This window comes from Oncorhynchus clarkii, chromosome 21, assembly GCF_045791955.1.
Source record: "Oncorhynchus clarkii lewisi isolate Uvic-CL-2024 chromosome 21, UVic_Ocla_1.0, whole genome shotgun sequence".
NCBI classification, from domain to species: domain Eukaryota; kingdom Metazoa; phylum Chordata; class Actinopteri; order Salmoniformes; family Salmonidae; genus Oncorhynchus; species Oncorhynchus clarkii.
Window position 1 is genome coordinate 49730949 of NC_092167.1, and position 16092 is coordinate 49747040.

At 50.4% G+C, this 16092-nt stretch overlaps 1 protein-coding gene across 1 annotated transcript in view; it reads right to left on the reverse strand.

Moving 5' to 3' along the window:
• The window catches only part of LOC139379247 (uncharacterized), a 110364-nt gene that overhangs the window by 66763 nt on the left and 27509 nt on the right, over positions 1-16092 (reverse strand). The gene's annotated exons all lie outside the window — the stretch shown is intronic.

Genomic DNA, 16092 nt, shown 5'->3' on the forward strand with positions numbered 1-16092 from the left:
CCTGTTGACCCTAGTGACCGGTCTCCACTTCATCCCTCCATCCCATAGTGGCACCTAACTCTACTTCCCTGTTGCCCCTAGTGGCCAGTCTCCAATTCATCCCTCCATCCCATAGCGACACCTAACTCTACTTCCCTGTTGCCCCTAGTGACCGGTCTCCACTTCATCACTCCATCCCATAGCGACACCTAACTCTTCTTCCCTGTTGCCCCTAGTGACCGGTCTCCACTTCATCCCTCCATCCCATAGCGACACCTATCTCTACTTCCCTGTTGCCCCTAGTGACCGGTCTCCACTTCATCCCTCCATCCCATAGCGGCACCTAACTCTACTTCCCTGTTGCCCCTAGTGGCCGGTCTCCACTTCATCCCTCCATCCCATAGCGACACCTAACTCTACTTCCCTGTTGACCCTAGTGACCGGTCTCCACTTCATCCTTCCATCCCGTAGCGACACCTAACTCTACTTCCCTGTTGCCCCTAGTGACCGGTCTTCACGTCATCCCTCCATCCCATAGCGACACCTAACTTTACTTCCCTGTTGCCCCTAGTGACCGGTCTCCACTTCATCCCTCCATCCCATAGCGGCACCTAACTCTACTTCCCTGTTGACCCTAGTGACCGGTCTCCACTTCATCCCTCCATCCCGTAGCGACACCTAACTCTACTTCCCTGTTTCCCCTAGTGACCGGTCTCCACGTCATCCCTCCATCCCATAGCGACACCTAACTCTACTTCCCTGTTGCCCCTAGTGGCCGGTCTCCACTTCATCCCTCCATCCCATAGCGACACCTAACTCTACTTCCCTGTTGCCACTAGTGGCCGGTCTCCACTTCATCCCTCCATCCCATAGCGACACCTAACTCTACTTCCCTGTTGCCCCTAGTGACCGGTCTCCACTTCATCCCTCCATCCCATAGCGACACCAAACTCTACTTCCCTGTTGCCACTAGTGGCCGGTCTCCACTTCATCCCTCCATCCCATAGCGACACCTAACTCTACTTCCCTGTTGCCCCTAGTGACCGGTCTTCACGTCATCCCTCCATCCCATAGCGACACCTAACTCTACTTCCCTGTTGCCCCTAGTGACCGGTCTCCACTTCATCCCTCCATCCCATAGTGGCACCTAACTCTACTTCCCTGTTGCCCCTAGTGGCCGGTCTCCACTTCATCCCTCCATCCCATAGCGACACCTAACTCTACTTCCCTGTTGACCCTAGTGACCGGTCTCCACTTCATCCCTCCATCCCATAGTGGCACCTAACTCTACTTCCCTGTTGCCCCTAGTGGCCGGTCTCCAATTCATCCCTCCATCCCATAGCGACACCTAACTCTACTTCCCTGTTGCCCCTAGTGACCGGTCTCCACTTCATCACTCCATCCCATAGCGACACCTAACTCTTCTTCCCTGTTGCCCCTAGTGACCGGTCTCCACTTCATCCCTCCATCCCATAGCGACACCTATCTCTACTTCCCTGTTGCCCCTAGTGACCGGTCTCCTCTTCATCCCTCCATCCCATAGCGACACCTAACTCTACTTCCCTGTTGACCCTAGTGACCGGTTTCCACTTCATCCCTCCATCCCGTAGCGACACCTAACTCTACTTCCCTGTTTCCCCTAGTGACCGGTCTCCACGTCATCCCTCCATCCCATAGCGACACCTAACTCTACTTCCCTGTTGCCCCTAGTGGCCGGTCTCCACTTCATCCCTCCATCCCATAGCGACACCTAACTCTACTTCCCTGTTGCCCCTAGTGACCGGTCTCCACTTCATCCCTCCATCCCATAGCGACACCTAACTCTACTTCCCTGTTGCCCCTAGTGGCCGGTCTCCTCTTCATCCCTCCATCCCATAGCGACACATAACTCTACTTCCCTGTTGACCCTAGTGACCGGTCTCCACTTCATCCCTCCATCCCGTAGCGACACCTAACTCTACTTCCCTGTTTCCCCTAGTGACCGGTCTCCACTTCATCCCTCCATCCCATAGCGAATACTAACTCTACTTCCCTGTTGCCCCTAGTGGCCGGTCTCCACTTCATCCCTCCATCCCATAGCGACACCTAACTCTACTTCCCTGTTGCCCCTAGTGACCGGTCTCCACTTCATCCCTCCATCCCATAGCGACACCTAACTCTACTTCCCTGTTGCCCCTAGTGGCCGGTCTCCACTTCATCCTTCCATCCCATAGCGACACCTAACTCTACTTCCCTGTTGCCCCTAGTGACCGTTCTCCACTTCATCCCTCCATCCCATAGCGACACCTAACTCTACTTCCCTGTTGCCCCTAGTGGCCGGTCTCCTCTTCATCCCTCCATCCCATAGCGACACCTAACTCTACTTCCCTGTTGACCCTAGTGACCGGTCTCCACTTCATCCCTCCATCCCGTAGCGACACCTAACTCTACTTCCCTGTTTCCCCTAGTGACCGGTCTCCACGTCATCCCTCCATCCCATAGCGACACCTAACTCTACTTCCCTGTTGCTCCTAGTGGCCGGTCTCCTCTTCATCCCTCCATCCCATAGTGACACCTAACTCTACTTCCCTGTTGCCCCTAGTGGCCGGTCTCCACTTCATTCCTCCATCCCATAGCGACACCTAACTCTACTTCCCTGTTTCCCCTAGTGACCGGTCTCCACGTCATCCCTCCATCCCATAGCGGCACCTAACTCTACTTCCCTGTTGCCCCTAGTGACCGGTCTTCACGTCATCCCTCCATCCCATAGCGACACCTAACTCTACTTCCCTGTTGCCCCTAGTGACCGGTCTCCACTTCATCCCTCCATCCCATAGTGGCACCTAACTCTACTTCCCTGTTGCCCCTAGTGGCCGGTCTCCACTTCATCCCTCCATCCCATAGCGACACCTAACTCTACTTCCTTGTTGCCCCTAGTGACCGGTCACCACTTCATCCCTCCATCCCATAGCGACAACGAACTCTACTTCCCTGTTGCCCCTAGTGGCCGGTCTCCACTTCATCCCTCCATCCCATAGCGACACCTAACTCTACTTCCCTGTTGCCCCTAGTGACCGTTCTCCACTTCATCCCTCCATCCCATAGCGACACCTAACTCTACTTCCCTGTTGCCCCTAGTGACCGGTCTTCACGTCATCCCTCCATCCCATAGCGACACCTAACTCTACTTCCCTGTTTCCCCTAGTGACCGGTCTCCACTTCATCCCTCCATCCCATAGCGGCACCTAACTCTACTTCCCTGTTGCCCCTAGTGACCGGTCTTCACGTCATCCCTCCATCCCATAGCGACACCTAACTCTACTTCCCTGTTGCCCCTAGTGACCGGTCTCCACTTCATCCCTCCATCCCATAGTGGCACCTAACTCTACTTCCCTGTTGCCCCTAGTGGCCGGTCTCCACTTCATCCCTCCACCCCATAGCGACACCTAACTCTACTTCCCTGTTGCCCCTAGTGACCGGTCTCCACTTCATCACTCCATCCCATAGCGACACCTAACTCTTCTTCCCTGTTGCCCCTAGTGACCGGTCTCCACTTCATCCCTCCATCCCATAGCGACACCGAACTCTACTTCCCTGTTGCCCCTAGTGGCCGGTCTCCACTTCATCCCTCCATCCCATAGCGACACCTAACTCTACTTCCCTGTTGCCCCTAGTGACCGTTCTCCACTTCATCCCTCCATCCCATAGCGACACCTAACTCTACTTCCCTGTTGCCCCTAGTGACCGGTCTTCACGTCATCCCTCCATCCCATAGCGACACCTAACTCTACTTCCCTGTTTCCCCTAGTGACCGGTCTTCACGTCATCCCTCCATCCCATAGCGACACCTAACTCTACTTCCCTGTTTCCCCTAGTGACCGGTCTCCACTTCATCCCTCCATCCCATAGCGGCACCTAACTCTACTTCCCTGTTGCCCCTAGTGACCGGTCTTCACGTCATCCCTCCATCCCATAGCGACACCTAACTCTACTTCCCTGTTGCCCCTAGTGACCGGTCTCCACTTCATCCCTCCATCCCATAGTGGCACCTAACTCTACTTCCCTGTTGCCCCTAGTGGCCGGTCTCCACTTCATCCCTCCACCCCATAGCGACACCTAACTCTACTTCCCTGTTGCCCCTAGTGACCGGTCTCCACTTCATCACTCCATCCCATAGCGACACCTAACTCTTCTTCCCTGTTGCCCCTAGTGACCGGTCTCCACTTCATCCCTCCATCCCATAGCGACACCGAACTCTACTTCCCTGTTGCCCCTAGTGGCCGGTCTCCACTTCATCCCTCCATCCCATAGCGACACCTAACTCTACTTCCCTGTTGCCCCTAGTGACCGTTCTCCACTTCATCCCTCCATCCCATAGCGACACCTAACTCTACTTCCCTGTTGCCCCTAGTGACCGGTCTTCACGTCATCCCTCCATCCCATAGCGACACCTAACTCTACTTCCCTGTTTCCCCTAGTGACCGGTCTCCACTTCATCCCTCCATCCCATAGCGGCACCTAACTCTACTTCCCTGTTGCCCCTAGTGACCGGTCTTCACGTCATCCCTCCATCCCATAGCGACACCTAACTCTACTTCCCTGTTGCCCCTAGTGACCGGTCTCCACTTCATCCCTCCATCCCATAGTGGCACCTAACTCTACTTCCCTGTTGCCCCTAGTGGCCGGTCTCCACTTCATCCCTCCATCCCATAGCGACACCTAACTCTACTTCCCTGTTGCCCCTAGTGACCGGTCTCCACTTCATCACTCCATCCCATAGCGACACCTAACTCTTCTTCCCTGTTGCCCCTAGTGACCGGTCTCCACTTCATCCCTCCATCCCATAGCGACACCTAACTCTACTTCCCTGTTGCCCCTAGTGGCCGGTCTCCTCTTCATCCCTCCATCCCATAGCGACACCTAACTCTACTTCCCTGTACACCCTAGTGACCGGTCTCCACTTCATCCCTCCATCCCGTAGCGACACCTAACTCTACTTCCCTGTTTCCCCTAGTGACCCGTCTCCACGTCATCCCTCCATCCCATAGCGACACCTAACTCTACTTCCCTGTTGCCCCTAGTGGCCGGTCTCCACTTCATCCCTCCATCCCATAGCGACACCTAACTCTACTTCCCTGTTGCCCCTAGTGACCGTTCTCCACTTCATCCCTCCATCCCATAGCGACACCTAACTCTACTTCCCTGTTGCCCCTAGTGGCCAGTCTCCTCTTCATCCCTCCATCCCATAGCGACACCTAACTCTACTTCCCTGTTGCCCCTAGTGACCGGTGTCCACTTCATCCCTCCATCCCGTAGCGACACCTAACTCTACTTCCCTGTTTCCCCTAGTGACCGGTCTCCACGTCATCCCTCCATCCCATAGCGACACCTAACTCTACTTCCCTGTTGCCCCTAGTGGCCGGTCTCCACTTCATCCCTCCATCCCATAGCGACACCTAACTCTACTTCCCTGTTGCCCCTAGTGAACGGTCTCCACTTCATCCCTCCATCCCATAGCGACACCTAACTCTACTTCCCTTTTGCCCCTAGTGACCGGTCTCCACTTCATCCCTCCATCCCATAGCTACACCTAACTCTACCTCCCTGTTGCCCCTAGTGACCGGTCTCCACTTCATCCCTCCATCCCATAGCGACACCTAACTCTACCTCCCTGTTGCCCCTAGTGACCGGTCTCCACGTCATCCCTCCATCCCATAGCGACTCCTAACTCTACTTCCCTGTTGCCCCTAGTGGCCGGTCTCCACTTCATCCCTCCATCCCATAGCGACACCTAACTCTACTTCCCTGTTGCCCCTAGTGACCGGTCTCCACTTCATCTCCCAACGTCCTCGGACACCGATGGACATGGAATACTGACTGACACAACATTCAAATAGTATTTCAACACCTTGGTGGATTCACCAGTTGCTGGCAGGTGTATAAAATCGAGCACACAGCCGTCCAATCTCCATAGACAAACATTTCCATTAGAATGACCTTACCGAAGAGCTCAGTGACTTTCAACATGGCAACGTCATATGATATCACCTTTCCAAGTCAGTTCATCGAATTTCTGCCCTTCTTAGAGCTGCCCCCGGTCAACTGTACGTGCTGTCATTGTGAAGTGTAAATGTCTAGGAGCAACAACGGCTCAGCCGTGAAGTGGTAGGCCACACAAGCTCACAGAATGGGACCGCCGAGTGCTGCAAGCGTGTAGCTCGTAAAAATGTCTGTCCTCGATTGCAACACTCACTACTGAGTTCCTAACTGCCTCTGGAAGCAAAGTCAGCACAAAAACTGTTGGTCAGGAGTTTCATGAAATGGGTTTCCATGGCCTAGCAGCCGCACACAAGCCTAAGATCACCATGCTCAACTCCAAGCGTTGGCTGGAGTGGTGTAAAGCTAAGCACCATTGGACACTGGAGCAGTGGAAACGTGTTCTCTGGAGTGCGACAGACTAATCTTGGTTTGGCGGATGCCAGGAGAACGCTACCTGCCCCAATGCATAGTGCCAAATGTAAAGTTTGGTTGAGGAGGAATAATAGTCTGGGCCTGTTCCACTAAAGGGAAATCGTAATGCTGCTGCTAGATGATGCTGTGCTTCCAACCTGGGAGCACTTTGGGGAAGGCCCTTTCCTGTTTCAGTATGACCATATCCCCGTGCACAAAGCGAGGTCCATACAGAAATGGTTTGTCGAGATTGGTGTGGAAGAACTTGACTGGCCTGCACAGAGCCCTTACCTCAACTCAATCGAACACCTTTGGGATTAATTGGAACGCTGACTGCGAGCAAGGCCTAATCGCCCAAACATCAGTGCCCGACCTCACTAATGCTCTTTTTTTGCTGAATGGAAGCAAGTCCCCGCAGCAATGTTCCTACATCTAGTGGAAAGCTTTCCCAGAAGAGTGGATGCTGTTATAGCAGTAAAGGGGGGGACCAACTACATATTAATACCCATGCATTTGGAATGAGATGTTGGACAAGCAGGTGTCCACATACTTTTGGTCATGTAGTGTATATCACTGGTGACATGGCTGGTCCTCAGAGCATCCCTAGCTGTGTCCTCAAAGCATCCCTAGCCGCGTCCTCAGAGCATCCCTAGCCGTGTCCTCAGAGCATCCCTAGCCACGTCCCCAGAGCAGCAGTGGAGAGCTTCAAAAGCTTGTGTGCCAGAGGACCAGAAATGGTCCCTCCACACCGGGAGCAACAGCGCCTCTTCAATCTCAGGTGGCTGAAGAAATGAATCTTGGCCCGTAAGACCCTCAGGAAGTTTTACAGATGTACCATGAAGAAGCTGTCAGTCTGTAACACCGCCTGGTATATTACCTCAGGAAGTTCTACAGATACACCATCGATAGGCTCTCAGTCTGTAACACCGCCTCGATTATTGCCTCAGGAAGTTCTACAGATACACCATCGAGAGGCACTCAGTCTGAAACACCGGTTGGTATATTACCTCAGGAAGTTCTACAGATACACCATCGAGAGGCTCTCAGTCTGTAACACCACCTGCTATTTTACCTCAGGAAGTTCTACAGATACACCATCCAGAGGCTCTCAGTCTGTAACACCGCCTGGAATATTACCTCAGGAAGTTCTACAGATACACCATCGATAGGCTCTCAGTCTGTCACACCGCCTGGTATATTACCTCAGGAAGTTCTACAGATACACCATCGAGAGGCTCTCAGTCTGTAACACCGCCTGGTATATTACCTCAGGAAGTTCTACAGATACACCATCGATAGGCTCTCAGTCTGTCACACCGCCTGGTATATTACCTCAGGAAGTTCTACAGATACACCATCGAGAGGCTCTCAGTCTGTAACACCGCCTGGTATATTACCTCAGGAAGTTCTACAGATACACCATCGAGAGGCTCTCAGTCTGAAACACCGCCTGGTATGTTGCTTCCCTCTACGCAGTGCTGTCTTTTCCCTCGTTCACCCCCCATCCCCTTCACTTACCCCTTGTCTCTTTTCCTCTCTCTCTTCCTCTGTCTCTGTTTACATTTCAGTTGCTGCTGGTTTGTGTGTTTATTTGCGTGTGTGTCACTATGCCCAGGATAGTCAACCCTCCACCTCCCCCGGCAACACTACAGTACCTCTGCTTGCTGTTTTAATGCCAGCTGACTGTTACTGCCTCTGTACACACACACACACACACACACACACACACACACACACACACACACACACACACACACACACACACAGACACACATACACACAGACACACACTCCTGCACGGACCCAACACTCTGGCTGTATCTCTATTACACTCCCTCCTTCGTTCATCTCTCCTTCTGCTGCTCGCCACACTCTTTTCTTTCCACGAGAGATCTCTCCATTTCTCTGGAACGAGGGAGGAAAGGAGGAGAGGAGAAGAACCATCTGGTCTGACTGATAACCGCCCTCACACACAGAGAAACACGCTCATGCTGTCACACGCCTGTTCAAACACAAGCTATAACTCACACTTAGAAGGGACAAGAGAAGGAGGGACATGAGAGGGAGGAGGGACAAGAGAGGGAGGGAAAAGAGAGGGAGGGACAAGAGAGGGAGGGAGGAGGGACAAGAGAGGGAGGGAGGAGGGACAAGAGAGGGAGGGAGGAGGGACAAGAGAGGGAGGGAGGAGGGACAAGAGAGGGAGGGACATGAGAGGGAGGAGGGACAAGAGAGGGAGGGAAAAGAGAGGGAGGGACAAGAGAGGGAGGGAGGAGGGACAAGAGAGGGAGGGACATGAGAGGGAGGGAGGAGGGACAAGAGAGGGAGGGAGGAGGGACAAGAGAGGGAGGGAGGAGGGACAAGAGAGGGAGGGAGGAGGGACAAGAGAGGGAGGGAGGAGGGACAAGAGAGGGAGGGACATGAGAGGGAGCAGGGACAAGAGAGGGAGGGAAAAGAGAGGGAGGGACAAGAGAGGGAGGGAGGAGGGACAAGAGAGGGAGGGACATGAGAGGGAGGAGGTACAAGAGAGGGAGGGAAAAGAGAGGGAGGGACAAGAGAGGGAGGGAGGAGGGACAAGAGAGGGAGGGACAAGAGAGGGAGGGAGGAGGGACAAGAGAGGGAGGGAGGAGGGACAAGAGAGGGAGGGAAAAGAGAGGGAGGGACAAGAGAGGGAGGGAGGAGGGACAAGAGAGGGAGGGACAAGAGAGGGAGGGAGGAGGGACAAGAGAGGGAGGGAGGAGGGACAAGAGAGGGAGGGACATGAGAGGGAGGAGGGACAAGAGAGGGAGGGACAAGAGAGGGTGGGTTGAGGGACAAGAGAGGGAGGGAGGAGGGACAAGAGAGGGTGGGAGGAGGAACAAGAGAGGGTGGGAGGAGGGACAAGAGGAGGGACAAGAGAGGGAGGGAGGAGGGGCAAGAGAGGGAGGGAGGAGGGACAAGAGAGGGTGGGAAGAGGGACAAGAGAGGGTGGGAAGAGGGACAAGAGAGGGTGGGAGGAGGGACAAGAGAGGGTGGGAGGAGGGACAAGAGAGGGTGGGAGGAGGGACAATAGAGGGAGGGACAAGAGAGTGAGGGAGAAGGGACAAGAGAGGGTGGGAAGAGGGTTAAGAGAGGGTGGGAGGAGGGACAAGAGAGGGTGGGAGGAGGGACAAGAGAGGGTGGGAGGAGGGACAATAGAGGGAGGGACAAGAGAGTGAGGGAGAAGGGACAAGAGAGGGAGGCACAAGAGAGGGAGGGAGGAGGGACAAGAGAGGGTGGGAGGAGGGACAAGAGAGGGAGGGAGGAGGGACAAGATAGGGTGGGAGGAGGGACAAGAGAGGGAGGGAGGAGGGACAAGAGAGGGTGGGAGGAGGGACAAGAGAGGGAGGGAGGAGGGACAAGAGAGGGAGGGAGGAGGGACAAGAGAGGGAGGGAGGAGGGACAAGAGAGAGGGAGGGAGGAGGGACAAGAGAGGGAGGGAGGAGGGACAAGAGAGGGTGGGACAAGAGAGAGGGAGGGAGGAGGGACAAGAGAGAGAGGGAGGGACAAGAGAGGGAGGGAGGAGGGACAAGAGAGGGTGGGACAAGAGAGAGGGAGGGACAAGAGAGAGAGGGAGGGACAAGAGAGAGAGGGACAAGAGAGAGGGAGAGACAAGAGAGAGAGGGAGGGACAAGAGAGAGAGGGAGGGACAAGAGAAAGTGGGAGGGACAATCGAGAGAGGGACAAGATAGAGAGGGAGGGACAAGAGAGAGAGGGAGGGACAAGAGAGAGAGGGACAAGAGATGGAGGGACAAGAGAGGGAGGGACAATAGAGAGAGGGACAAGAGAGAGGGAGGGACAAGAGAGAGAGGGAGGGACAAGAGAGAGAGGGATGGACAAGAGAAAGAGTTAGGGACAAGAGAGAGAGGGACAATAGAGAGAGGGACAAGAGAGAGGGAGGGACAAGAGAGAGAGGGAGGGACAGGAGAGAGAGAGGGACAATCGAGAGAGGGAGGGACAAGAGAGAGAGGGAGGGACAAGAGAGAGAGGGAGGGACAATCGAGAGAGGGAGGGACAAGAGAGAGAGGGAGGGACAATAGCGAGAGGGAGGGACAATAGAGAGAGGGACAATAGAGAGAGGGAGGGACAATAGAGAGAGGGAGGGACAAGAGAGAGAGGGAGGGACAATAGCGAGAGGGAGGGACAATAGAGAGAGGGAGGGACAAGAGAGAGAGGGACAAGCTCACAGAACGAGACCAGGTGCTGAAGCGTGTAGCGCGTATAAAATCACCTGTCCTCGGCTGCAACACTCACTACCAGAGTTCCAAACTACCTCTGGGAGCAACGTCAGCACAGTAACTGATCGTTGGGAGCTTCATGAAATGGGTTTCCATGGCCGAGCAGCCGCACACAAGCCTAAAATCACCATGTACAATGCCAAGGGTCGGCTGGAGCTCCAGTGAAGGGAAATCTTAACACTACAGCATACAATGACATTCTAGATGATTCTGTGCTTCTAACTTTGTGGCAACAGTTTGGGGAAGGCCCTTTCCCGTTTCAGCATGACAATGCCCCCGTGCACAAAGCGAGGTCCTTACATAAATGTTTTGTCGAGATCGGTGTGGAAGAACTTAACTGGCCTGCACAGAGCCCTGACCTCAACCCCATCGAACACCTTTGGGATGAATTGGAACGCCGACTGCAAGCCAGGCCTAAATCGCCCAACATCAGTGTCCAACCTCACTAATGCTCTTGTGGCTGAATAGAAGCAAGTCCCTGCAGCAATGTTCCAACATCTAGTGGAAATCCTTCCCAGAAGAGTGGAGGCTGTTATAGCAGCTATGTTCCTACATCTAGTGGAAAGCCTTCCCTGAAGAGTGGAGGCTGTTATAGCAGCAATGTTCCAACATCTAGTGGAAAGCCTTCCCAGCAGAGTGGAGGCTGTTATAGCAGCAATGTTCCAACATCTAGTGGAAATCCTTCCCAGAAGAGTGGAGGCTGTTATAGCAGCAATGTTCCAACATCTAGTGGAAAGCCTTCCCAGAAGAGTGGAGGCTGTTATAGCAACAATGTTCCAACACCTAGTGGAAAGCCTTCCCAGAAGAGTGGAGGCTGTTATAGCAGCAATGTTCCTACATCTAGTGGAAAGCCATTTCCCAGAAGAGTGGAGGCTGTTATAGAAGCAATGTTCCAACATCTAGTGGAAAGCCTTCCCAGAAGAGTGGAGGCTGTTATAGCAGCAATGTTCCAACATCTAGTGGAAAGCCTTCCCAGAAGAGTGGAGGCTGTTATAGCAGCAATGTTCCAACATCTAGTGGAAAGCCTTCCCAGAAGAGTGGGGGATGTTATAGCAGCAATGTTCCAACATCTAGTGGAAAGCCTTCCCAGAAGAGTGGAGGCTGTTATAGCAGCAATGTTCCAACATCTAGTGGAAAGCCTTCCCTGAAGAGTGGAGGCTGTTATAGTAGCAATGTTCCAACATCTAGTGGAAAGCCTTCCCTGAAGAGTGGAGGCTGTTATAGCAGCAAAGGGAGAGTCCAACTCAATATTAATGCCCATGATGTTGGAATGAGATGTTCGACAAGTAGTTGTCCACATACTTTTGGTCGTGTGTATATATATATTGAGAGAGAGAGAGAATGGAGAGGGTAAGATAAAGAGAGAGAGAGAGAGAGAGAGAGAGAGAGAGAGAGACAGAGAGAGAGATGTAAGTTCACGTACTGTCCTTGGAGAGGTGGTCTAAGACACTCTGATGCTAAATAAATCAGTATCACACACTGACCCACTTGCAGCCTCATCATATCTCTAATGATTAATAAAGCACACAGTGGGGGGTGGATGGACACACACACACACACACACACACACACATACACACTCACACACACACACACACACACACACACACACACACACACACACACACACACACACACACACACACACACACACACACAGACACAGACACACACACACACATACACACACACACACAAACACACACACACACACACACACACACTCTCTGCTAAGTGAGTCCTGTCCTATATAGAGCTCCGTGCTGAGTCAGGACTAAAGGCCTCTAAATATATTACTTTGCTAAAAAATATATCACCACACACACAGGGATGCACAAAAAGTCAACGCTTCACTAAAGACGAAAAAGAGGAGGTTCAATAACCAATAGATCTAATATATAAAGACACAAAAGGAAAAACAAACCTCATCATAAGAAAAACAGAACAGGGGGAGAAATAGAAGGAATAGATAGATAGAGAGAGAGAGAGGAAATGGGGAGAAGGGGAGGGAGAGAGAGAGGGAGAAGAGAGGAGGGAGAGAGAGAGAGAGAGAGAGAGAGAGAGAGAGGAAATGGGGAGAAGTGGAGGGAGAGAGAGAGGGAGAAGAGAGAAGGAGGGAGAGAGAGAGAGAGATAGATAGAGAGAGAGAGAGAGAGAGAGAGAGAGAAATGGGGAGCAGGGGAGGGAGAGAGAGAGGGAGAAGAGAGAAGGAGGGAGAGAGAGAGAGAGAGATAGAGAGAGAGACTTCAAGGGGACTCCTATGGTAGGTACACCTATAGCTCATCTCTTGGCAGTAGTACTGTAGACTACTTTATCACTGACCTCAACCCAGAGTCTCTCCGAGCGTTCACAGACAGCCCACTGACACCCCTATCAGATCACAGCAAAATCACAGTCTACTTAAACAGAGCAATACTCAATCATGAGGCATCAAAGCCAAAGGAACTGAGTAACATTAAGAAATGCTATAGATGGAAGGAATGCAGTTTGGAAACCTACCAAAAAACAATTAGGCAACAACAAATTCAATCCCTTTTAGACAATTTCCTGGGTAAAACGTTCCACTGTAATAGTGAAGGTGTAAACTTGGCAGTAGAAAATCTTAACAGTATATTTGACCTCTCAGCTTCCCTATCAAATCTAAAAATCTCAAATAGAAAACCGAAGAAAATGAACAATAATGACAAATGGTTTGATGAAGAATGCAAAAATCTAAGAAAGAAATTGAGAAACCTGTCCAACCAAAAACATAGAGACCCGGAAAACCTGAGTCTACGCCTTCACTATGGTGATTCACTAAAACAATACAGAAATACACTACGGAAAAAGAAGGAACAGCATGTCAGAAATCAGCTCAATGTAATTGAAGAATCCATAGACTCTAACCACTTCTGGGAAAATTGGAAAACACTAAACAAACAACAACACAAAGAATTATCTATCTAAAATGGAGATGTATGGGTAAAGCACTTCTCCAATCTTTTTGGCTCTATAACAAAGAATAAAGAGCAAAAACATATACATGATCAAATACAAATCTTAGAATCAACCATTAAAGACTACCAGAACCCACTGAATTCTCCAATTACATTGAACAAGTTACAGGACAAAATAAAACCCTCCAACCCAAAAAAGGCCTGTGGTGTTGATGGTATCCTTAATGAAATGATCAAATATACAGACAACAAATTCCAATTGGCTATACTAAAACTCTTTATCATCATCCTTAGCTCTGGCATCTTCCCCAATATTTGGAACCAATATTTGGAACCAAGGACTGATCATCCCAATCCACAAAAGTGGAGACAAATTTGACCCCAATAACTACCGTGGAATATGCGTCAACAGCAACCTTGGGAAAATCCTGTGCATTATCATTAACAGCAGACTCGTACATTTGCTCAATGAAAACAATGTACTGAGCAAATGTCAAATTGGCTTTTTACCAAATTACCGTACAACAGACCATGTATTCACCCTGCATACCCTAATTGACAACCAAACAAACCAAAACAAAGGCAAAGTCTTCTCATGCTTTGTTGATTTCAAAAAAGCCTTCGACTCAATTTGGCATGAGGGTCTGCTATACAAACTGATGGAAAGTGGTGTTGGGGGTAAAACATACGACATTATAAAATCCATGTAGCAGAATCAGAATTCTTTTTTTTCATTTATAAATAAGATGTTTTATTCATTTTATTTAATCATTATGTGAGATATTTGTCATTGGAATGTTTTATTTTGGATAATACTGTTTGCAGTTCGTAGTTATCCCTTTCCTGCTAGGGCTAAGTTACATTGGGCCCCAGAGAGGGGAAAGGTATAGTCTTATCTGTGAATGTGTCTGTAAACTATTCCTAAACCTTGTGAAGGGATCGTGTGATGAATGGGGAACCAGATAGGTGGCTCCACAATGTCTGTGTGCCAGCCTCTCTGTGATCTTGTCCAGGAGGGGAGTATTTGATATATGCTAGTGGATGAGGTTTTGTTTTTTGGTCCTGAGTGGTACCAAGAGCGAGATAAGAGCTTCGTTTAGGAGACCAAACTGAACAATCATTTATAGCTAAATACTGTCTGGCGATGGGATACTCTCACAAGTAAAATCTTTCTTTGTATAATGTTCTTACGATCTGTGTTTTGTCATGTCGACTAGGGGGGTAGATCTTTGCTATAAAGGATCTCAGTTGACATTATGTTGACACTCTCAGAGAATTCATTGATAGACACTGAATTGATCTGAGAGTCACAGGGTTGTGACGGAGCTCATAACAATTAAATATGGACTTTATGATAACTCTGACTTGTGTGTGGTTTGCTCTCATGATTTGGTAAATACAGGAAATTTCCACTACACTATACAAATTGATGGAGGGTGGTGTTGGAGGGTAAAACATACGACAATATAAAATCCATGTACACAAACAACAAGTCTGCGGTTAAAATTGGCAAAAAATGCATTTATTCCCACAGGGCCGTGGGGTGAGACAGGGATGCAGCTTAAGCCCCACCCTTTTCAACATATATATCAACGAATTGGCGAGGGCACTAGAGCAGTCTGCAGCACCCGGCCTCACCCTACTAAAATCCGAAGTCAAATGTCTGCTGTTTACTGATGATCTGGTGCTTCTGTCACCAAACAAGGAGGGCCTACAGCACCTAGATCTTCTGCACAGATTCTGTCAGACCTGGACCCTCCTCAGTAAGACCAAAATAATGGTGTTCCAAAAAAGGTCCAGTCGCCAGGACCACAAATACAAATTCCATCTACACACTGCCCTAGAGCAAACAAAATAACGATATATAACTTGGACTAAACATCAGCGCCACAGGTAACTTCTACAAAGCTGTAAACGATTAGAGTGACAAGGCAAGAAGGGACTTGAAGTGCCTTGTGAAAGTATTCGGCCCCCTTGAACTTTGCGACATTTTGCCACATTTCAGGCTTCAAACATAAAGATATAAAACTGTATTTTTTTGTGAAGAATCAACAACAAGTGGGACACAATCATGAAGTGGAACGACATTTATTGGATATTTAAAACTTTTTTAACAAATCAAAAACTGAAAAATTGGGCGTGCAAAATTATTCAGCCCCCTTAAGTTAATACTTTGTAGCGCCACCTTTTGCTGCGATTACAGCTGTAAGTCGCTTGGGGTATGTCTCTATCAGTTTTGCACATCGAGAGACTGACATTTTTTCCCATTCCTCCTTGCAAAACAGCTCGAGCTCAGTGAGGTTGGATGGAGAGCATTTGTGAACAGCAGTTTTCAGTTCTTTCCACAGATTCTCAATTGGATTCAGGTCTGGACTTTGACTTGGCCATTCTAACACCTGGATATGTTTATTTTTGAACCATTCCATTGTAGATTTTGATTTATGTTTTGGATCATTGTCTTGTTGGAAGACAAATCTCCGTCCCAGTCTCAGGTC